Source organism: Molothrus aeneus, chromosome Z (genome assembly GCF_037042795.1).
Source record: "Molothrus aeneus isolate 106 chromosome Z, BPBGC_Maene_1.0, whole genome shotgun sequence".
NCBI classification, from domain to species: Eukaryota; Metazoa; Chordata; class Aves; order Passeriformes; family Icteridae; genus Molothrus; species Molothrus aeneus.
Genome location: NC_089680.1, coordinates 44,872,923 through 44,898,046, shown reverse-complemented (window position 1 = coordinate 44,898,046; position 25,124 = coordinate 44,872,923). Strand labels below are relative to the sequence as shown.

The window sequence follows — 25,124 nt, the reverse complement described above, 5'->3', positions numbered from 1 at the left end:
GGAAACTCAAAAAAGGAACTGAGGGACTGAACAAATTGCACTCATCTCTTGAAGGTAGCTGGAAATCAGACAGGAGCAGGCTGCTAGGTAATAAAGGAGTTTGAAAACCATGATAAACAAAAGCTTTCAGAGGACAATGACTTTTATCCTAAACTAAATTAGTTTCAATAGTTTTAACGGAGGAATTTTCTTTTCAAAGGTGCTGTGATTGTCTCCAGGACTTGGACCCTCTAAGTCTTAAGGTATGTTATGATTTCCATAGTAAAACAACTCAATATGCGTATGCCTTCTATTGCTGTTTGTGTATATGTTGCAAGACAGTTAAAAATTAAATTGGTTTAGTCTTACATTTGCAAATGCTATGAATTTTTTTCTCTGTATGGAAAAGGTGGGATGTATGTATTTTTTCTTCTTTTGCCTGGCAAGTGGGTCGCAGGTCATATATGTCATCATTCTTAAATGGATGAAATAGCTTTAAAAAGTTTTGAGAAGTTTTATCGTGTTTTGTGGCTTACATTTGTAAATCATGAAGTCTGAAAAAGAAAAATACAATCTCTGCATGATTATATTGAACTTTTCTTTACTGAGCCTTCATTTTGATTGACTGTGTATCAAAAGTCCTGTTCCTGTAACTCATTATTTGAGAACATCATCTTTCCATTTTTTTATAAAATAAGTGAAGCACTGTGGATAGGAATAGAGGGTGAAAAGGAAAAGAGTTCAAGGAAGGGAAGTTCAGGGAAGGGAAGTTCAGGGAAGGGAAGTTCAGGGAAGGGAAGGGAAGGGAAGTTCAGGGAAGGGAAGGGAAGGGAAGGGAAGTTCAGGGAAGGGAAGGGAAGTTCAGGGAAGGGAAGTTCAGGGAAGGGAAGGGAAGGGAAGTTCAGGGAAGGGAAGGGAAGGGAAGGGAAGGGAAGTTCAGGGAAGGGAAGGGAAGTTCAGGGAAGTTCAGGGAAGGGAAGTTCAGGGAAGTTCAGGGAAGTTCAGGGAAGGGAAGGGAAGGGAAGGGAAGGGAAGGGAAGGGAAGGGAAGGGAAGGGAAGGGAAGGGAAGGGAAGGGAAGGGAAGGGAAGGGAAGGGAAGGGAAGGGAAGGGAAGGGAAGGGAAGGGAAGGGAAGGGAAGGGAAGGGAAGGGAAGGGAAGGGAAGGGAAGGGAAGGGAAGGGAAGGGAAGGGAAGGGAAGGGAAGGGAAGGGAAGGGAAGGGAAGGGAAGGGAAGGGAAGAGAGTATTTAGTTGCCAACTGGAGTTTAAATGCAGCAGTGATTTAGTGCCCTTCCTTCCTTCCGTGACTTCCTTCCACCACTTCCTTCTGCCACATCCTTTCTTCCTCCCTCCTTCTCTCCACTTTTTTTTCTGCTCCAGGCTGATTACACTTGTGTTATAGAACAATGAAAATTTTTAATATCCTTTGAATGCCCTTGAAAACAAACTGGTCCTTTTTCTGGGATCCAGGATGTTGCTGAATTATGGTTGAGGTATTTTTTACATTGGCTTTTGTTTCACTGTACACTATAGCTCCAAAACAACCTCCAAATCTTTAAGAGATTCTGATAGCACCTTCACAATACTTTCTATTCTGAAAGTTCCCATTCTTTGTTCCAAGCACCTTTCACCTTTCTTCTTTGTTTTGTTGCTGTGCTACCTCTGAAATCACTCTGTCACAAACCCACTGAAAGGTCTCAAAATTCAGAACAAACATTTAAAGCAAGTCTTCAGAACTGATATTATATTGCATCCATGTTCTTTTCTCTCAGCCAGCTCTTTTTCTCTACCCTTTGTCTGCACTCTTAATTTAAGTGTTAAACCCTTGGGTCAATTAATGGTCCATAACATTTATACTGTCAGATGCAGCATGAAACTCCTACTATGGTGCCCTCTTTTTCCATTAGCACTATTAAAAAAATTATGATAAAAAAATAGAGTGAGAGATTAATATCTCCCTGGAGTTTATAAAGAACAAGCCAAAGAGCAGTTATCCACATTTCCCATTTCTTTCTTCTTTGAGACCTAGGCACAGTCATGAAATTGCTAAGCAAGACCAGCAAAATGCTAATAGTGCAATTAGCAGTACAATTCTCAAACCTGAGTGGAATTTCAGGCCATCACAGAATCTAAGCTCCCAAGGTATAAAGAAATAGCAGAGTGCTGTCACCAGTAATATCATTAAGTTTTTCATATGCAGAAATTGGATTCTGCTTCAATAAAACATCCCTAAACAAAGGAAATGCAAAACATAGCCATTTATTTTGTTTCCATGATGGTGGAAATGCAACAGAATGTATAGGCTTATTTTGCATGCCTTGCTTGTTTGAATTTACTAGCCCCTACTAAGTAGAACACTATTAGGCTTTTGTTCTGTGGGAAGATGCTTTTAAAAGTATTCTCCAGACTTTACCCTTACTGTGTCTCCAGTATTACCTCAGTTCACTTTCAAAAATTGGAATGCAGTTATGGTAAAAATGAACAAGTAGAGGATGAAATTGATGTTAAATATTAAACCTGTCTATTTAAATGGGGTTCTTGGGGGTTAGATATAGTGGCATTGTCCTTCTTGTGCAGATTCTTTATTTAAATTCCAGTTTTTTTGAATATCCATGACTTCAAAAGTCAGAGCTAATATTCTTGCATGAAACCCACTATCTTAACAGAGTAAAGACAAAACTAACCTTCTCTTTTTTTGCTGTTGTAAAAGAATATGTTATTATAACAGAGTTTACACTGATGCATCTCAAAGTACTGTGAAGGAAACAGAAGTTGTGATGATTTTTTCATTCTTTCAACCATTTTACAAGACTTCATGGAATCACAGAATGGATGAGGGTGCTAAGCATCTCTGGAGATAGCCTAGTTCAGAGCCTCTGCTCACAGCAGAGTCATCTAGAGTAGATAGGATAATGTACAGTCAGATTTTGAGTCTCTCCAAGGATGACAACCTCACAGTCTCCTGGGGAACCTACTCTCGTGTTCAAAGAGCATCACAGCAGAAATTCTTTCCTTAATGTTTAGACAGAACTTCATTTATTTCAGTTTGTGGTTGTCTCTTGTCTCGCCACTTGGCATTAGTGCAGAGTTTAACTTCATCTTCTTCAGTCACTCCAGATATATATTTGTGCACATTGATAAGATTCCCCCAAGTCCTTTTTCTCCATGCTGGAGAGTCCCAGCCACTGTCATCCACTACTCACATAAGACAAGCTTTGGTCCACTATCTCTGTGGCCCTGTGCTGAAGTTGCTCTAGTGTGTTCATGTCATTTGTTTCGTAGAGAGCAGAGCTGTGCACAGTCCCCTCAGTCTGTCTCACCAGATGTAAAGCAGAGGGGAAGGACCAGATGCCTTGATCTGCAAGCAACACTTCTGCTAATGCAGACCCTCTTTGCTGCAAAGGTAACATGCTGCAGCATGGTCAGCTTGTCTCCCAGGAACTCCAAATTCTTCTCTGCAGATCTGGTTTCCAGCCAGTCACCGCCCAGCATGAACTTATGCTGGAAGTGTCCTTCCTCCCCAGACATAGGGGTTTGCATTTTCATTTACTGAACTGCATGAAGCTCCTGTTCATGCATTACTCCAGCCTGTTAATGCTCTCAAACAGGCAGTAGATCGGTCTGATATATCAACCACTCCTTCCTGGTTTGTATCATCTTCAAATTACTGAAGGCAAACTCTTCTTAACTTCTGTATGTGGTGGTTGAACACCCCTGAGCCTCGCAGATGTGTTCCTTGAAAGTCCATCATCTTTTCCCCTAAAAAGTAAGGAAAAAAGTGACAGTAAACAAAAGTGGGTCTGCTGAAAGAACTCTTCAGAAGATGACAAGAAATCTAATTCCTAAATATTTTTTTTTGCTTTTGCTGTTCACAGTGATCTAAATTCCATTTATGAGCTCTCCTGATCTAAAGCTCTGCCATGGATTCTGATTCAAAAATTGCTGGCAAGCAGTGGATGTTATCATTGTTCAGCCTTTCCTTTTCTGAAAAATTAAAATTCATTGAGTAGTCAAGGTATAACATTGTATCTGGGATATGAACACAAAATTTGAGTCCTGTGCTAGGTGAGTTGTTTTTTCTGGAAATATCAGACACTATACACACCAGGGAAATCACAGGTAGTTTGCTCTTTTGTTTCCCTGCTTCCCCACTTTGTGTTGATTCTTAATTAATTCATATAAATCCTCCTAAATTCTCATGACATTGTTTCTCTTTATTGCTCAATATTTCTTCCTCGGATTTCTCTACAGACCTCAGCTCCTAATTTATTTATGTTGGTATCTTCTTGCTTTGTTGATTTTTATGGTGGATCTGACCTATGAAACATAATTTATCAGGTGTCAGTGTAACCCTGGCTGGCAACTAAGCCCCTCCTTATATAGCCACTCCTTCACTCCCTCCTGAAGGGTAAAAATGAGTGACCTTTTGTGGATTAAGATAATGACAGTTCAATAGGTAAACCAAAGGAAAACAAGGTAATCATTCACTACTTCCCATCCACAGGCAGCTGTTCAGCCATCTTCAGGACAGCAGGGCTCCACTATGCCTAATCTAGAATTAGGCAGACAAATGCCATTTCTCCAAATCTCCCCTCCCTTTCCTCTTTTCCCTCCAACTTTATATGCTGAGCCTGATGCCATGTGGTATGGGATATCCCTTGGGTCATTTGGGGTCAGCTGTCTCAGCTGTGTCACCTCCCAACTTTTTGTGCAGCCCTCAACCTCCTCACTGGTGGCATAGGTGAGGAGAAACAAAGACCTTGTGTCTGTCATAGCACTGCTCAGCAGTAGCAAAAATATGCCTTTGTTATCAGTACGGTTTCCAGAACAAATGCAAGCAGAACCCCATACTAATTAATAGGGAGAAAACTAATCCCATCCCAGCCAAAACGAGCAAAGCAGGGGATCAAACATACCTTTTCCTTCACTTTTTTTTTTTTTAATGCTCTGTCTTCAGAGCTTAATTATTTATAGGAGATCTTGCAAAGTTACCTGTGGCCACATATTTGAGTTTTATCCTTGAAATCTTTTCATACCTCTCAGCCAATGCTTGTCTAGCAAACAGTCCCTATTCTTTGTCTTTCTCTTCCCTCGTTTCACCCTCCAATCCAGTGAAGGATGGCTTTGGGCCTTTCTGAAGAAGGAATCTTCCTTTGTGGTGTCCTGAACTAACAGGTGATCCCCATTTGTTAGCACAGGTGTGTGGGTTTGGGTTAGCGCACTAGTGGAAATTTTGCCTGCTGCTCCATCTATTGGTATTTAGAGACAAATACCTACCCTCACGGGGTTAAACACCATTCCTATCTACTTTTTCTGCTCTAGATGATTCTAATTTTAAGCAGTTTTCTTTTGACACCGAAATCGGCTGGAGAATAAACTTTCTAACACAATTTGAGGTATTAGAAAGCAGATGTTCTTTATTACAATGTTGGACACATTTGGAGGATTTTCCTCTACTCATTGCAACATACTTCCTAGCTAATAGATAAATATAACTTTTCCTAGCACTAACTTATATACCTCATCCCTTTTACTGGAACTCCTTTTGTGGTCTTAGAGGGTCATGTAAAGGAGTTTCTGGTGGTTGTACTCACTGACAGCCCCCAAAACTGTAAGTGGCCCTGCCTTACACTATTCTTAGGACATGCACTGTTCTTTTTTGTTACAGAAGTTTGCCACAAAAATCACTTAAGTTCCTCATTGTGTGTTTATCCACTGATTCCAGCTACATTTACCATCCTGTGTGTCTACTTTCACATTCTTTTATCTAATTGACTGTTAGTTTTAAGCTTTATCTTGCAATTTCAAGGGAACTGAAAATTTGTTATTTTCCATGCTATCACTTTAGAGAAGTAAATGGTTAAGGTCAGGCATCAGTTCTCATTTTGACCATTTCAGCCCAGTTTCTCCTTTTCTGACTCAAGAATGTCCCCTGTGTATGTTATTATCAAATTCTAGTTTCTGGAGAAACTTTATCCCTCGTATTACCTTCTGCCTTTGTCACTTACATTAAAGATCAAAGTTGATCATATAGTTTGGATGTATCCAAATCTGAAATCTTAGTTAATTTCTTTCCTGTAAGATGCAGAAATATCACAGAGTTTTAAAAAATATTTGGAGTATTTAACTTTGAACATACACAGTCCAACATATTCTGAAGATTTTATGACAATAATTTAATAAAATTTTCCTGTGCATTTCTGGAAGATGGTCATAAAATCTTTACTTTTTTTTATACTCCTTTAGGTATCTGTGATATTATGCTTTTGGAGAAAAATTTCTTGCTGCTCTACAGGAGGTGTTATGATGGAAATTACAAGCAAAGATAAAGAATCCTTTCCCATTTATTTTGAGTTCCACAGTAGATTTATTATGATAGTGTGAATATTAGTGCATTCATTCCTCAATTTCAGTAAAATTCTGTTCTGTGTTTGGTAATGGAGACCCAGGCATCAATCAGTGACTGATCTATATGCACTGGATTAGATAAAAAAAAACCCATTAGCACCTCAATGCAACATATTCAGTTGATTTTTAAAGTATGTTCCACTAATCTTTATCTTTTCCTGCATTCATCTCGCCTAGTGTATGATGAAAATAATACTGTAATTTCTGGTCATTTAGTCCAGTACAATCCTAAAACAATGGATATGGTTACTCTTCCATTTGAAGTCATGGATGATAAATTTTTTAGGCTTGGAACTTTGTTTTTCATGGAAATGCATCATGCTTCAGATGCACTGAACTCTCACTTCCAAACTGGGCAAAGCCTGATGAAGGCTGAACAACAGTTTGTCCTTTGATTCATTCATTTTACTTCAGTTGCTGCAGGTTAAATGTAGGCTGAAGGCTTTAATTTGTTTAGAAGCCATATTATTTTTTAACTTTTGAAACATTTACAAAACTAATTTTACTGTAATTTTCTTTCAGGCGTTTCTCAATGCAGATAGAATATTTTCTTTTTATCATACGTACATATGCATGGAACTAACACCTCTGTACATATGTTTTCCTTCTCTCTATTAAAAGCCATATGCAACACTTGTGGAAGGGGAACGTACAGAACTTTTGAGATGTTTAGGAGCAGTGCTCTTTAAATTTCAACAAGGACTGAAATAACAATTTGGGGCTCTTAAGGAAAGCATAGATCAGTGTATCACCTGGATGAACTTACCTTATCTGAGGGCCATTTGGTATTTTCCATGATATCTGTTCATTAGTCCAAACATTTCAGTGACAGAGAACAGATGGTAAAACAGCTTTATTAAGTAAACTTATCTAAATTATTCATCTTTTTAGTGAAAGAGGTAGGTGCACTGTAGTTTAAACTCTGAAAAAAAACCAGCTAGAACATAGCAGAAATGTCCACTTGATTTCTAAGTCATATGAGAAGTGTCTGAGAGAGTAGGGGTTGTTTACCCCAGAGAAATGAAAGCTCAAGAGAGACCTTATAATTCTTTACAAGTATATGAAAGGAGATAGTGGAAAGATAGGGCTTGGCTAGAAAACCAGTGACAGGTTTCTTATCCCAGAAAACCAGTGACAAAACAAGAGAATGTAGCCTTGAATAGCTCCTGGTAAGGTTGGGGTTTGATATCATGGAAGGGGTTAGTGAGCATTTGAACTGACTGCCTGAGGTGGTGGTGGAGACACCATTCCTGCAGGTATTCTAGAAATGACTGGACATGGCACTTGGTTGTACGGTCTAGATCAATCACAGGTTGGTCTCTATGATCTTAGAGGTCTCTTCCAACATAAATCCAAAAATAACAGAATATACCAAGGTGGAAGGGACCCACGAGGATTGTCAAAGTCCAACTCCTGGCCCTGCATAGGGCATACACAAGAGTCACACCTTGTTCCTGAAAGAATTGTCCAAAAGCTTTCGAACTCTGTCTGATCAACTTCTCTGAGGTCCCTGCTCCAGTGCCCAAATACCCTCGGAGTGAAAACATCTTCCTGATAGCCAACCTGAACCTCTCCTGACACAACTTCAGGACATTCTCTTGTGTCCTGTCACTGCTCACCACAGAGAAGAGATCAGTGTCTGCTGCTCCTCTTCCCCTCATGAGAAAGTTGTAATTGCAATGAGCTCTCTCCTCAGTCTCCTCCAGGCTGAACAGGCCAAGTGACTTCAGACACTCCTCATATGTCTTCACCTCAAGGCCCTTCACCATCTTTTTTGACCTCCTTTGGACACTCTGTAATGGCTTTACATCTTTCTTACACTGTGGCACCCAAAGGTGCTCCCAGCACTCGAGGTGACGCCACCCCAGTGCAGAGCAGAGCCTCACTGATGATGCTGTTTCTGACATCCCCAGGACACAAGTGACCCTCCTGGCTGCCGGGGCACTGCTGACACATGTTCAACTTGCCACTGACCAGGACTCCCAGGTCCCTTGCCATGGCACTGCTTTCCAGTATCTCATTCCCTAGCGTGTACATAAACCCATGATTACCCAGTGCCATCAGAATCTGGCAGTTGCCCTTGTTGAACTTCATATTTGGGATGATTGCCCAGCAGTCTTATTTGTCCAAGTCTCTCTGCAGGGTCTCCCTGACTTAGGGAGAGTCATCAGTCTCTCCCAATTTTGTATCAACTGCAAACTTACTTAGAATCCCTTCTAGTCCTGTGTCCACATAGCTAATGAAGATGTTGAAGAGCACAGGACTGAGGATGGAGCCCTGTGGAAGGCACCCAATGACAGTTCCTCAGTCTGATGTCACCCCATTCACTGTGATCCTTTGTGCCTGACCTGTAAGCAAGACACACAGACTTGTGATTGCTCACCTATCTCATGATGTGTTTATCCAGCTGTGTGCTGGCTATTTTGTCCAGAAGTTTTCTGTGAGACACAGTATCAAAAGCTTTACTGAAATGCAAAATGATTACAAAACTAGCTTCCCTTGATGAGCTAGGTGGGTTACCTTGTCATAAAAAGAAGAAAGGTTTGACAAGCAGGACTTTCCCCTCAAGAAGCCATGCTGGTGACTGTGCTGTCATTCAGGTTCCATTTAGTTTTTCAGTATCCCCCAGAATAGTCTTCTCTATAACCTTACCAGGGAGTCAAGTGAGATTGACAAGCCTGCATTTTCCAGTCTCATTCTTCTGGCCCTTTTTAAAGATTAGAACAACGTTCCTCAGCTTCTTGTCAGCTGGGACCTCTGCAGATTCCCAAGACCATTCAAAAAATCATCAAGAGAGGCTTTGCAAAGAAATCAACCAGCTCTATGAACTATTTTTGAATGAATTTTTTCCCTAAAGTGGTAAGCAGCATTTCTGTATTCCTCCCACACTACCTGATGTTGCTCCCACTTACACCTTCCTTTTTTGCCTTATCTTCAAAAGCAGATCCCTGACAGGCAGGCTGGCCTTTTGTCCTGCTTGCTTGACTTCTGACACTTTGGAATTGCCTGTTACTGTGCCCTTTGGAGGTGGTGCTCAAAAGGTGTCCAGTATTGACTGACTCCAGTGACTTGAAAAGCACTTTTCCAGGGACATTCCTCATTAGTTCCTTGAGCAGAAGTGAGTCTGTGATTCTGTGAATTACTGGCAGGTACTTCTAAATGGTAGCAAATTTTTTCAAGAAATATTGCAACTATACAGAAGAAGAGAAGATTAATGTTGCAACCATCTTTCAATATACCACCTGATTACTTGTTTTGCTTAGTAAAAAGAGCCTACTATTGCTATCAGTTTGCATTGCATCATCCAGTTGGATGGTACAATTTTCCATTAAAGATACTCAACAAAATAGTACTCAGCAAAGCTCTCATGGAACAACTAACTACAATTGTACTGAAATATTTCCATGACCTTTCTCAAATAAGATTCTGTTTTGTTCAGAAGAAGATACTAATTTTGAAATTCAAATGAGAAAGGACTTACAAGTCTATGTCTGAAAATCTGCGATTTTTTAAAAAAAAGATAAATACGATTTCTAATTCCTGAGAGTTTTAATGGATCAATAAGTGCAACAGAATTGCATATACTCAGCTAAAATATGTTTTCTGGAACATGCACTTCTCAGTCCCCATCTTGTTCACCAAGTGATATTGATGGTTTTATACTCCTTTATAATGTAGTCATTGATAAAGTCCTTGTATTTCCTTATATTAAGACATGGTTGAGTATATTTCTATAAAAATGTAAGAATATCTGCATTTTCCAGGTGTTTTCAAGCGTTATGAGTGTGGTGCCATGAGAGATGCTGTTGTCCATGAGAGGCTGGGATTATTATGATCAAGTGCTGTATTTTGACTTCACCCAGTGGCTTAAAGATTTGTGGGGTGAAGAAGAAGTGTTGAACTTTTAAGAGAATTAAACAGGTAAGATTATTGAAATAGGTTTTGGGTTTTTTTATTGTCAGTTTTCAGGTTTTTTCAATTGCAAGTTCTATCTCAGTGCTCCCTCTGTGCAAAAAAAATCTATTTCACAATCACAATTGCAAATGACTTTCATACTTTTTATTCTGAGCAGCTCTTTATTTTGTACAGTAAACTGTTTTCTTTAGAGAAAAAAATTTTTGACAAAAGGAGACAGAGTTATTTCCTTACATTGTGATAGCAAGAAGAATTTCTACACCCAATAGCATATAACAACTATGAGAGCAATAAAAAAAATGCAAATAATTCAGTTAACAGAGTTTAGTGTCATCTATATATGTTATTTTATTAAAACATTGTTAGATGTATGAATTTTAGGGCTGATTTTCTGTTTATTTTACCATAATATTTGGTTTATTATTAGATGCTGAGAAATGTCTTTCATCTCTAAGACTCCTGTTTAAACAATCCATCTCATTTCTTAGAATAACCTGCAGAAACCAATTGACTTAAGATAAGGCAATGTGGTAAGGATGCACTAAAACATTACCAAAAGTCAGTCTGTCTTATCTGATTTTGATGGATGTTTCACAAGGCAGGGGGAAGATCAAGAACAGTTTTGTATCTTTTTTTCTGTATGTTGCTGTAGCTTTTATCTTTTCAAGTAAAAACCTTGAAAACTATTCACGATCATGGCACTCTGGTACAAACTAAATCTAAGAATCAAGACAATGTGTTAAACTAAGATGCTTCCAGCTTATGGGTGATTTACTCCTTGGTAAAGAATAAAGAATTGATATATTATTTACCAGATCTAGTCAAAACTGTCCTGAAGTATGTCTAGGGCAGCAGTAGATACTGCTGAACAAATTCTAGGCTTGCGCCAATGTGAGTTGTACCATACAAATACACAGTTTGGCTCAGGAAACATTAGAGCAGTGTTCAGGTGACACTGTACTTTGTGATCTGGACTGCACAACCTCCAGACATGACCCCATGAGTAAAAGACAGCCCAGAGAGAAGTACAGAAAACTGTTTTCACATCCATTTCTCCAGACTTCTAGGTTTGGAGTACACTCAGACAGATGCAGGTCAGCTATATCTGTATCTATTTCACAGCTGCACTACCATTGTATTCTGCCTGTTTTCAGAAAAAAGTATTTGCAACAGAATTATTTTTGTAACTGTCAAGAAAAATACATATCAACCACTTATTGCTGCAACTGAACTATTCTCTGACATAAAAACTAGTAATTTAACTAATAGATTTTTAACAGACTGCAGTTTTTAACATTGAAAAAATGATTTTATAAAAAATTTAAAATTAAAAGGGAAAAAAGTTGGCAAGTGACTGAAATATGAGTAACAACTTCAGAAACACAATGTTGCAACTCATCATCCCCATCATAATTGGGGAATTTTCATGATGATATATAGTGAGAAGAAAAGTGTTTAAAATAACAATATATATAGTATTATATATGTATCTATGAGTTTCTAGTTTCATTTTATTTTCCTATAGAAATCTACAGCCTTTTAAAATGCTCTTCTCATGTGTCTGTATTTCTCATGATAGCTTTATTCTGGTGATATGAATGGGAAGCTGAATCAGGATTGTTATTCAGGATCCTGTTGCATCAGGATTGTTTATGCTTCACTAATATTTATCTCCTTAAGACTCAATTTTTTATCCATTTTTAAAAGAAATTGTAGCATTTAATTTAAAAGCTAGCTATTAAATAGAAGTCAACAGTGATAGAGGTCAAGGCTTTCAAACTGTGTAGTATGTGGAACACAAGAAGCTAATCCCACATGCAATTCTTATTTTGCCTTTCAGAAAATATTACTTTTTCTCTGTGCTGTCCCTCATTTGTAGTAGTCTTTTGTGATCTGCACTGTAAAAACTAAGTACGCTTAAACTGTTATTACGTTTGTTGTCACAATAACGGTTCAAACTTTTCACCATTTACATCAAAGGATAAACTGTTTCCAGCTTTCTATGATACACTTCTGGCTGAAAAAATGGGCCAAAAATTAGGAGTTTTACAAGCAACTGGTGGGAGAAATCCTTTCTCATAAGTCTTAAATTGCTTTACTAGCCAATGAACTTAGAAAAAAACCTCCAAGAAGCAGTGAGAAAATTAACTGCCAAATCAAGATCTTCCTATTTTCCCCTCACATTTTGCATGGTAGCACTATGGCACAGGGCAATTGATATCCTATCAAGGCCCAGTGCTCTTTTACAGACTGGAGGGAGAGCAATGGTAACCTTGGTCACCTAATGAAAAACTCAAATATTTTTGTAAGAGACTCTTTTCAGTACATGGAAGCTTAAAGCAAATCTTCAAACAGTAAAATTAAGGCACTATTTTTTACAGGTTTACTTTTAGTGGGACTTTTTGCCAAGAAAACTTGTTTTCTGTTTTGATTTGGTTTGGTTTCTACTTTGATTTAATGGCAATATTGCTAATGTATGAGAAGTCTGTCAGGATATTTCAATGCTGGTTTTAGCCTCTTATGACATGGTTATAAAATGATCCCCCTCAAGTTCATGCCTTTCCACATCTTATTCTGTTTTCAACAAATAATATTTATCTTTTAAAGTTTCTGCACAACAGAAATTTAAATATTATATAAATACACATGGCAAACTCAGGATATTTCCATGAGTATTAACAAAAATGAAAGTGTCCCAAAATTTGGTGAGTTCATATCAGGAAAGCTTTACATTTGCCATTCACAACAAAAGCTGAATATGCTATGTTAACTAGCTAACTGAACTGTACTTTCAGAAAAGACCTGGGGGCAATTGTATGTTTTATATCTGGAGGCTTTGAGTGACTAATAATAATACCATATTATTAATAATAATAATAATAATAATAATACCAGTGCAATAGACTGATAGCTCCAAGTTAATCTAGGGCTGTTTACCAGTAGTCTACTCACAAAAGGAAGTAGGAAGTGAGGATATCTGGGAGTTCAGGGATGAGCTGATCAAGTTCTTGACTGCTCTAGTGATTTATGGAGGGTATTCTGAGCTTGACAGACTTGGAACTGATACTACAACTTTCTTTCTTTTTGATTTTTCTTCATCCATTTTTTTTATTTTTCTTTTGAAATTGTGTTTTCTTAATAATTCTCTTTAGTTACTTGTGATTTCTTGAATTTAATTTAGAGGCTATTGTCTTCTTGGAATAAAAGGCTCCTAAGCCATGTAAATACTTGAAAATATAGTATGCATTTCTATATAAAGTAATCTGTGATTTTTAGAGGCAGAAAATGGTCCTTAAAAGATTGTGTCCATTAAGAACCAGAAAGCAAAAAAAATTAAACCTTTAACCCTTTGTATTTTTAATTTTAATTGTCTTTTTATTGTTAGTCACATTTTTGGATTTTGAAGCTATAATGATAAACACTTCCTGAAAGAAGACAAGTTTCTATAAATATTTTTCCCTTTCCATTTGAGGTCAGGTTATTAATTTTATTACAATCATCATAATTTTTAAAATTATTATAGATAAAATCTATTTGCATAGTTAAATTGGGGAAAATCTAGTCACTAGACCTCTGAGAAAGTCTTGCTTTTCCTGTGTAAACACTGTGGGAATGTGACTGACAGTATACTGATCCTTTTATTGGTACACTGTCTCACTGGAAAACCAAGGATGATTTCTTCCTGTTCTTTTTTTTTTTCTTTTTTACTCTTCTATCCCATTTCAGTCTTTTAACAGATTTTTCCACATCTGATAGTTTATGATGTAAGCAAATTGTGTTGTCAGTGGTGCACATTGGAACTGTCCATTTCCCTGCTTTGCACTCTAGTTGGTCCTCCCCACTGAGCCTTTACTGCCCTTAATTACTTAAATACAACTTTACACACTGGGCCATATCAGCCCAGAAGGGCTCATTTTGCCTCTTCAAACTCACCCCCATAAGCATTTGTAGAAATGAAATCTCATAACCCTTTTTCTCAAATTTATGTTGCAATTAAAAACAAAGTCACTTCTGAATTTTATTTCTCTAACTTAGCTCCTATCTTGGAGGTTTTATCCTTCTATTTATCATTTTATCACCCCATCAATCAATAAATTTCAATTGTCTAGCAATTTCAGCAGGCCAACAGAGGAAATCAAATGTACCAAACACCACCATGCTCCCTAATAAAAAAAAAAAAATTAGTTCCTAGGGAAAGTTACAAAAAATTGTTTCATTACAGAGGATCTTACAAAAAGATGAGGCAAAGAGAAGTGTGGAAAAAGGCTTAGGGACATCTTGAGTGTGTCAACATAATTATGCTGGCGCTGACAAGAGAAGTTAAAACCACATAGCACTGTGACTTCTTCAATAAAGTCTTCCCTGCCACAAGTCAAGGTGCAGCTGAAAAGCAGAACACATCCAATCTAGATCAGGTTAGCAATCAAGACCCTGAATATAACATTTTTCAAGTATTTTTAAATACCACCCCTTTGGATGTTCATCACTTCCCAGAAATAGATAAATTGGAAAAAAAGAGAAAAAAATAAGAAAGAAAAGATGGACCACTGTATCAAAGGAAATGTCAAGTTATTTGAGCCATTCCTTCTAGTTCCCAACCCTTTGCTATGCAAAGTGTGGTTACATAAAAATTGATCTAAAGGTCTCTTCTTATTCTTTCTTTTTCTCAGAGTGTCCTGTTGGGTTAGATTTTCATTCCACCATAGGCACATTTAAAATGTTCCATTATTTTTCACAGACATTTCTCTACATTACATTGGTTCTGGTTGTAGTTTGTTTGTCTGAGGATTTAATAAAATTCAAATGGCACTTTGAATTTCTTTCTTTACAATTCCATTATTTCATAGTTCAAGTTTTATGAGAGTTTGCTTTTCTATTCTTATTGGCTGATCTTTTGTGGCACTGTGAATAAAACATATATTTGCACACATCTGAGACCACAAGACCATCAGTCTGTGATGAGATGGGAATGAACAAATGGCTGCCTCAGTGTGATGCAGCTTGATGATGCTATTATAGCTGGGGACGGTTCAATACAGATTGTCAAAGCAAGCACACTCAGCAGCCAGTGTATATTGAGATATAAAGCTCCTAAACTGGATGTAAATCTCATGCTCTGTCAAATAAACAGTAAGCATTTTAAGAACTCTCTAAATGAACATTGGAAATGATACATTTTAGAAGCTTGAGATGAGCTGTCCAAGTCAGTTGAATAATACCCCATTCTTTCTTCCTACAAAAAGTCAGGAGGAAGAATGGAAATCTTCTAGCATATGGTCATACAATAAAATCACCTTTAAAATGTCCTTTGCAATCTCTGTAACTTGACAACTGAAATTTCACATGTTTCATAGCAGATTCAGTGTTCCAAATTCCTGTGAGTGAAAATAACTTCCTGGAAAAAAAGCTGAAACCATAGAAATAAAAAATAAAAATAAAAATCTCCATTCTTAATATTACAATGCAATTTTTTTGAAATCTATTAATTCAGGGAAATGCATATGTTATTAAGATTATTAAACATCCCTCTTAATTGTGAAAGATCATGGCCGTAAGATATTTTAAGACATTAATGCATAAGATATTATGTATGATGAACATTGAACAACACTTTTTTTTCCAACAATTTATGTTTGAGACATTTGAGTAATATTCAAGTGATATTTCCAAAAACTTGAGAGTTGGATCTGACACTGCTGGTATCTTTGACAATTACTTTACTTCATGGGTTGCTGCAACTAAATTGTGAGTGCTTATTAGGCACAGACTACAATAAAATTATTCTAGTCATCATATCAAATAGCCATTCATCACAAACAAATATTTAGTCCTAATACAGAGCTTCCTCTCTGTAATGAGGTATGTTTAAGATCAAAAAAGTATTTTTGAGAATAATATACTCTTCTATTGCTGTAGATCTAGCTTAAAGCATAAGTGAAACTAAATGTGCAAATGGTATATGCAAGTGGTAAAATGGTATATGTGCATATTTCATATATTTTTAGAGACATCTTTATACATTATTCCTGTATGGACAAAATCACATTCAAAGGAACGTGTGGCAATGTCAGAAATTCTGCCTACAGACTATACGTATGTGTATATATTTACAGAAGATAGATTTCATTAAGCAATGACATGAATTTTGAATTTCCTCTATCACCTTTTCTGTGCTGCAACTATCACAGTAATAATTGTGTTTGCAGTTGAAAGGCAAAGTTATGATTCATTGTAACAAATTCTGTCAAATTAGAACATTAGTGTTCCTCTTACTTTCCTCTGGTAGTTTTTCCTCTAGCAAGGACATGGACATGTTGTATTTCTCTTTGTGTTTGGGAATATATTCTGCTCTCTGATTCTGTTAGTTCCACTGCTGCCTCATATAATGGGGAGAAGCAATTCTGCAGTTTCTCCTAAGGTGGAAGTTTCTTCCAAATTAATCTACAGCATTCTGTGGGTTGATCTGGTCTGGATGACTGATGTCCACCCAAGCAGTTCCTGACTCCCTTTCTTCAAGAGGACAGAGCAGCAAAAAAAATATAAAAATTCATAGGTTGTTTCAAACACAAGGAGTTCACCTACCAGTTACAATCATGGGCAAAACATATTCAACTTGATTGACTATATATATGGGGAATTTAAAATGGAGTAGAATAGTGAAGATCAAAGACAAAACTAGACAAACCTACACCTCTCTCTCCATTCTCTCTGCCTCCCCCGCTTTTCCCCAGGATCAGCTTTTTTCCTCCATTGCCAATCCTTCTACCTCCTCTCTGAGTGGCGCAGCCAGATGGGGAATGGAGATTAAGCCATAACACTTTATCGCTGTCACTCCTTTGCATTTTTCTTGTGCTTCAGTATGGGATATCCACATCACAGAATACCGTTCTTTCAGAACTGCTCAAGTGTGAATTCTTCCCACAGAGAAGAATCTTTCAAAAATTGATTGGTCCAGAAAGGATCCCCCACCAGCCACAACCTCTGCCAGAAGCCCTGCTTCTGTATGGACTCTTCTCCACAGGCTACAGCTCCTGCCAGGAATGTGGTCCAGCATGAATTTTCTACACAGCCTTCCTCAGGCACACCCTTGCTATGAAATGGCATCCCTAATGGGCTGGATGTAGATATGTATTCCATTATGGACCTCCATGGTCTGCAGGGATACAACTTGTATCACCATGGTCTTTTCCAGGGACTGCCAGGAATTTCTTCTCTGGCACCTGGAGCATCTCCTCCTCCCCGTCATTCACTGACCTTGCAGCCTGCAGGGCTCTTTCACATTTTCTCACTCCTCTTTTTTACAATTTGTCTGCAGGATTTCTTTTACTCTTTCTTAGAACTGTTATCACAGAGGCACTACCATTACCATGGCCAATGGGCTTAGCAAGGACCAGGTTGCTCTGCACTCTGCTGGAACAGACATTGTTCTGCCCTGGCAGCCTTGGTTTCTATTCACAGAGGCTACCCCTGCAGCTCCACAACCATCAAAACATTGCCACTTATATGGAATGAAAATTTTACTGATGTAACACAGACCATAATTGCCCTTGAATATTTAAAGCTTTAGGAAGAAAGAGGAAAACAGCACCGGTGACAACTTTTTAATTTGTAAAGGACACTGGAGAATAAGAAATTCTATTTCTGAAACTGATAAGACCTGCCCCTCAAGGCAGAGGTAACTCAGGTTCTTGTTAGTAGTCTTCTTGCAGCAGATTAGAATATCCCAGTACCTCCCTGGGGAGTTTTACACCTGAGCCAGTTGTGTAAGGGAGGACATTGGTGTGATCAAAAGCACTGTGGTGCTCAGCAGGGACTGCTTCTTATTTGCCTTCTCCCTCATCTGGATCAAAACCCAGCTTGTGTCATCCAGGGGTGGGTGTTCCTCTGCTCTGTCTGATGTGGATCAGAGCTTTCACCACCACACTCTCCTCCTCCCCTTCTTTTCGGGACAGGGGGTGCAAACCTGGCCTCAGCAAAGTAGTCATTGCATTTTTACATTTACAGTTTTTTTAGTCATTAACCACTAATGTTTCAGTACCTCACAGAAACATATCACACCAAAATTATACCATTTGTATAATTTTATGCACAATTCCACTTTTTGAAGTTGTGGATAATACATTTAGTAGCTTTCAGGTATCTTAGTAAATACAGGTTACTGAAGTTGTTAACTCCTTAAATGAAAATACATTGTAGAAATATCCACTGAGAGAAAAGAGAAACCATGAAGCCACCATTCCTTAGTTATAAATGTAAAAAAAAATTAGGCACACCCTGTGCTCAAATCTGAATTCATACAGGTTTTTTTTGATGATTGGGTGTTTTTTATTAAGTCTGTAACAACATTTTTTTGCATATTGATATATGTGGTTTACTACCTGTAAGTAGTATATTTTTTCGTGTCAAGCCAAGTTTCCTGCTTCTATACCATCTTTTAATGAGATTCTCAGATATCATGATTACTAAGTCTTGAGATTTTTGTCTTGGATTTTATTAGAATGACATTTTAAAACAGAAACTTAAGTTTTTGCTCTCTGGGTTTTTTTGTTCATATTATATACTCATGCTGTTAATCTATTTGGATTTGTGCAATAACCAACAGGATTTGCTATTTCTCTCTTTTTATTATTATCAGTGAAAAATAATTCTAACTATTCAGGACTCATCCATTTAGCATATAAATTGTGGCATCTTGGTCCTCTGTTAAAATATTACAGCATGTGACAACACAACCATCATAAGAAAGGGATAGGAAAGTTTTAATTTTTACATCTTAACCATGCTAAAAAGTAGATCATATATCATTCTGTTAGCCTGATATCTAGGGCCCTCTCCATTCATTTTGCATTTAGTTAAGTAGTAATACCTTTACTTTGATCAGAATTACGTAAAATATGAAAGCAATTTAAGCTGATCGATATACTTTCCAACTGAAATAAGTTAAGAATATTCACATGACACATTTTTACATCTCAGCTGAGAAGTGGTCATATCTTAAACTGAACTAAGCACATTGTCTATAATTATGTGAATGTAGTGCAGGAAGAAACAGTTCCAGTTCAAAACTTATTCCAAAAAAGAATGATTTGTGAACAGTTCAGTGTCAGTCTCTTCTCCCTAGTAACAATTGACTGGACTATAAGAATGAGCTTCAAATTGTGCCAGGCGAAGTTTAGATTGGATATTTACAAAAAAAAAAAAAGTCTTCTCCAAAAGGGTCAAACATTGGAACAGGCTGTCCAGGGAAATGGTTGTCACCATACCAGGAAGTATCTAGAAGTCATATAGATGTGTTATTTAGAGACATGATTTGATCATAGACTTGGCAGTGCTGGGTAAACAGCTGAACTCAATCTTAAAGGACTTTTTCAATCTAAACCCTAAAATGTAATCTAGATTTCTGTAAGGCCTTTGACATGGCCTTCATCTCCAAACTGGCGAGGTATGCATTTGAATGGTGCAGTATTCTCTAGATGGATGGACTCAGACAGGGAGTTTTGGCTCTGTGTCCAGGTGGAGGCCAGTGACAAATGCTGTCCCTCAGGGCTCTGTCCTGGGACCAGTGCTCTTCAGTATTGTCATCAGTGACATGGACAGTGGTATTGAGTGCATCCTCAGCAAGTTTGCAGAGGACATGAAGCTTAGTGGTGCAGTGGGCACAAGAGAAAGAAGAGAAACCACCCAGGGCAGCCTGGACAAGCTCAAGAAGTGAGTCCACAAGAACCTCATGAAGTTAAAAAAGTGTGTTGGCCCAAGGTGTTGGGTTGGGGCAATCCCAAGCACAGACACACACTGGGAGATGAACTTATTGAGACCAGCCCTGTGGAGGACAACTAGGGAGTTCTGATAAATAAAAAGCTGGACATGACCCTGCCATGTGCACTCTCAGCCCAGAGAGCCAAACGTGTCCTGGGCTGTAGCCAAAGCAACGTGGCCAGCAGGGGAGGGAGGAGATTCTGCCCCTCTGAGGCAGATTCTGCCCTGCATCCAGCTCTGATGTCTCAGCATAGGAAGGACATGGACAAGTTAGAATTGTCCCAGAAGAGGGCCACAAAGATGACCAAAGTGTTGGAGCACCTCTCCTGCAAAGACAGGCTGAGTTCTGTAAGGGTGTTGAGGCACTGGAACAGGTTGCTCAGAGAAGATGGAGATGCCCCACCCCTGGAAGTGCTCAAAACCTATTAGGATGGTGCCCTGAGCAATATGATCTAGGGGGTTGGATTCCTGCCCATGGTAGAGTAGTTGAAATTGTGTGACCTTTAGGGTTCTTTCCAAAATAAACTAGTCTGTGATTCTAAGTGATTTTGTGATTCTATAGGTGTTTTCATTTGTACAATGGGACAACTGATAAAGAAATACTTTGGTTTTAACCTCCCAAAATGTAAAACCAGTGAAAGACATTTGTTGTCTTTAGAGGAAAAGGCAGATGGATTATATAAGTTGCAGTTAGAGGTTGCTTATTATGCTTCATCTGAGCATTAGCATAATTTCCTTTAGGTTTCTTTGATCTTCCTGTGTTTGCCTCAGGTCGTTTCAAGAGTTATGCTTGAAATGCTTCATTCCACTGGAAAAGCACTGTTGTGAATTTTTGCTGCTGCATAGATTCTCTCAGAAATGAAACTGTACTGCAGTGTCTAAGGGTGTCTAAGGCAAGCAGACACAGCCCATGCTCTATAACTGAGGACAGAAGAAGGTGAGGAGGCTGAACCCTGTCCAGCCAAGGAAAGCTAAATAGAGACACACACTTCTACAGACATCTACTGTGCTCTTTTTTAATCCCCATTACTTCAGAAGAAAAGCATTTTAACTGTGTGTTGTATAGGAATTCTCTAACTTCTAGTTTCTCTTTTTTCTTTTTCATTTATATTTTTATTAGCATGACATTTTCAAATGCTAATCAATGTGTGAGTTTACTACAATTAATATTTTACATAGCCAGTGCAAACTGACCTTTATGCTGTGAAATAAACAGTTGGGAACAGGAGTTTTGAGATGTCTCCCAGCACATGAAATCTTTAATAAGATTTAAGAACGGCTCCTCAAGTAAAACCTTCTGATCTAGTTGGGTCTGGGATAGGATCTAGATAGTCACAAATGCTTTAAGCATTGGGCAGGAAATTGGGTTTTATTCTTACATCTAAATGTAGTCTAAAACTCTTCCTTATTTCTATTGCACATGAGTAATGCTAGACTGGCATTAAACACATGGACACTCACACACAGTTCCTCTTCTGTGATGCCATAAGGAAAAGGTATAAAGTGTCTGTGTGACCCAGAACTATTTGCCTTTAACTCACTTTTATGGCCAAGACCCAATTCTGTGCTTGGGCTCATTTTTCTGCCACACATTAAGTGTTTGATCTTAGATTTGTTACTTGTCTCAGGGAGCCTCATGCACTGTCTGTCAAGCTCTGGTAATGGTGCTTCTTGGCTCCCACATGTGTCCCATTTGTTTTGATGGCAAGCAATTTGGAGAGTGGACTGTTGAACAGACCACCCACACAGCACTTGGCACCACAGCACCACACCACCTGAAGTCTTGCCTATTTGAGTGAAATCCATAAAGAGTTATATGTAATAACTCTTCCTAAACCCTCCCTAAGCACTTGCATTTTCTGTCCTATCATAAGCAGAGGGCACTAAGAGTTAGTAGGAGAGACAAAGTTTCTGTCAGTAGAGTGAGCAAAAAGAGGTACATTTTTTCTCAGTCTAGTTGTGCCTCACCTCTGGCTCAGAGGATTGACTTTTCTGGGTTGAAGGGCAGTTTATTTTCAAGGCTCATTCAGTCTTGGCCTCTGAGCCATGGTTGCAATCAAAGATGTCAATCAGCATTAGCTGAAATTGTTTTATGATAGAGAACTGGAATGAGGCCACCAATTCATTTCCTATAGGCCACAAAGAAGCCATCTAATTGTCACAATTTTCAGTCATTGCTGACCTCAGGCAATTTCATGCCATTATCTGGAGGTTAAAAGCTCCTGATATCATTACCTGACAATAAAGCCATCTATGCCTTTGAATTCTCATTTCTGAAAGGGTTTTTGGTTTGCCTACACTTCCTCATGTGCTCACAGCAGCTGCTGGTACCAGGACGGAGAAGTGATTGGTGGTGATTGGATTTAGCGGATTGGATTTAGCTAGCCCAGATGCCACCTGCCTCTGTGCACAGTTGTTTTTTGTTCTGTGGCCCAAAGAACCACAGTGGCTTTAAACCATCTGAATCACACCCAAAGGGGGAGTCAATATTTACAAAAACATTTCAACAAGTAACTGCAGGCATTTTTGTTGCCGTTCTGGGAACTGGTATTTCAGAAGCTAGACAGCATTAGCAGATCTCTTTCCATTAACTTGATAATAGGTTGATAGTAACATGATATTGGCTTGATATTGCATTTGAAAGCGTTTACTCTTTTGGGAGTGAGGTTCTGAGGTTCAGGCCATTAGTTTTATTTGGGTGGTTTTTGTTATTTTTTTTTCCTCACAGTGAAATTTTTAATGAATGGTTGTCTTTGCATTTAGTTTTCCATTTTACTTAGAAAGCTGTTTGAAAGACCCATGGAACATTTCACTCTCAGAGACAGTCTTGAAGATGGCTCATGATATTGTCTTCTTCTTTACAGTTCCTTTATTGCATTTATATGATACAGCTATTGAGATTTCCTAAACTACACGTAACTAGTTTTAAAAACAGAAATGTTGGTATCTCTGGGGGTATTTACTAGTATTTTATTGCAAAAACAGATCCCAGAAAATTGAATAGGTTGAGAAGAAACATTTCTGTGGAAGTAAAATCGGATGGATTTGAACTTCAAATTATTTTGGCAGTATTTGATATCCTTTTTTCCTCTTTTGTGTAATGGGGGAAAAAAAATCCAATGTAACCATAGAGCTGTAGGATGGTTTCGGTTGGAAGGGACCTTAAAAATTGTATGATTCCAACTGCTATGGTCAGGGACACCTTCCACTAGACCAGGTTCCTCATAGCTCCATCCAGCCTGGCCTCTTGAACACTTCCAGGGATGAGGCATACACAACTTCTCTGGGCAACCTGTTCCATGCCTCATCGCCCTCACAGTGTAGAACTTCCTCCTAATATCAAATCTAAACCTAGTTTATTTTACTTCATGTTTTTAATAAGCCCTTAGAAGACAATTTCATATATGTGTGCGTGTGTATCTAGATAGATATAGATATAGATATAGATATAGATATAGATATAGATATAGATATAGATAGATACAGATATAGCTTAGATATAGGTATTTTCCAGCCTATCATTTTTAGGTCAATATTTTTTCTCCCTTTTGATTAATAAAAGTAAGAGTAGAATAGCTTGAAAAATACCCCAGAATATCGTAATAATCTTCTCTGCTTTGTTAAATAATCATATACTTCAATATCAGGGATATGGTCTTCTTCTACCTTTTTCTGTATTACATAATCCACTAAACAGATGATAGTGAGATATTACAAAATAAAATTAAGAAGAAAACACACACTCCTCCCCCAGAAAACAGTTTTAAATAAAAGTCTCTGGCTTGCAATGCTAAAAATTGCTGAAATATTATTTGAAAGTTTTAAGCTACATTGCACTCAGAAAATGTTTAAACAGCTGGAAGTCAGAAAGAAGGTACTAATCCATGCTAAATTTTTCTAGGAGAGCACAGGTGCATACAATATCCTTTACTTGCTATTTCTTCCTACAGTCAGTTCCAGAGGGGCAACAGTGGACCTGGATGTACTACTGTCAGGACCTAATAGGATACTTTCAGAGTATGGGTAGAAGAATCTTTTGAAAGATTTGCAGCATTAATTTCTAAAATTAAATTAAATATTTGCTTGATTTATTTTAGTGTATTTTATTAGATAAAAACCTTCTATTACTCTTTATTACTTTTTCATTTCTCCAGTCCACAGGGATGACATCTATTTCTCTTATGTATTGTCTAGAATTTCAGAATTTTTTTGCTTTTAAACATGAATTACTGCTGTAAAAAATAAAAAGGATAAGAAGAAAACAAGAAACAAACCTTACACCTTTTCAGAATACAAGTAGACATTAGTTTCATGTCTAATAGCTCTGCCCATGGTAACTGAAGTCTTGCAGCAAAGCAGATGTGTCACAGTCCAGCATTCAGAACACTAGAAGTGCATATAATTGGATTACTAAATTATATATTTATTTTGAAAATATTTACTGTATTATACCAAATAAATTCTTAATAATTTTTGATGGAAAAATAGAAATGCTAACTAATTTCTCCTTAACCTTGTGAAATGCTGAAAGATTTCTGGTTTTTGGTTGAGGAGTCAGAAATCAGATTAAAGAGCATTTTAGTGTTTCTTAATCTAGTCTTTGTATCCCTTGTGCTTCCTCTCTACTTTTTTCTCTGTCAGATGTATGGAAATTGAAGGTTGGATGACTTTTCTTGAATCAAAACCTTAAAAAAGTATAGACAGCTTTAAGTGTCATTGTATTATGAGTGGCTAGAGAGTGAGAAAAGGAAAGAGTGGGAATTCAGCTTTTCAGTAATTTTTAAGAGAGTAAAAAGGATTCCTATTGATTTCATCACCAAGATGTTCAGAAGTCGCCCAGTACTACCACAGATGGAAAAAAAGAAATGCTCATTTTACTCTCTCAAGCCTTATCTTTTGAAAGTTCTTACTTCCAACTTGAGCAGTACTTTTAAGAATAAACTTCTGGAATGGAACTGAACTCTGGCTCAGAAAACATTTCTGGTTTAGATTAAGGATCCACTAAAGGGGATCTTAATTAATAATCTTAAAATGAGAAAGATGAGAAGGAGTGGTGAAGACATCTA

The 25,124-nt window shown here is 37.8% G+C and overlaps 1 protein-coding gene across 2 annotated transcripts in view; it reads left to right on the top strand.

Annotated features, from left to right (window-relative positions):
• The window catches only part of LINGO2 (leucine rich repeat and Ig domain containing 2), a 490,090-nt gene that overhangs the window by 309,592 nt on the left and 155,374 nt on the right, over positions 1 to 25,124 (top strand). For both annotated transcript variants that reach the window (XM_066568679.1, XM_066568677.1), the window contains 2 exons: positions 200 to 242; positions 10,152 to 10,308. The gene's annotated coding sequence lies outside the window, so the exon portion shown is untranslated. The remainder of the gene's footprint in view (positions 1 to 199; positions 243 to 10,151; positions 10,309 to 25,124) is intronic.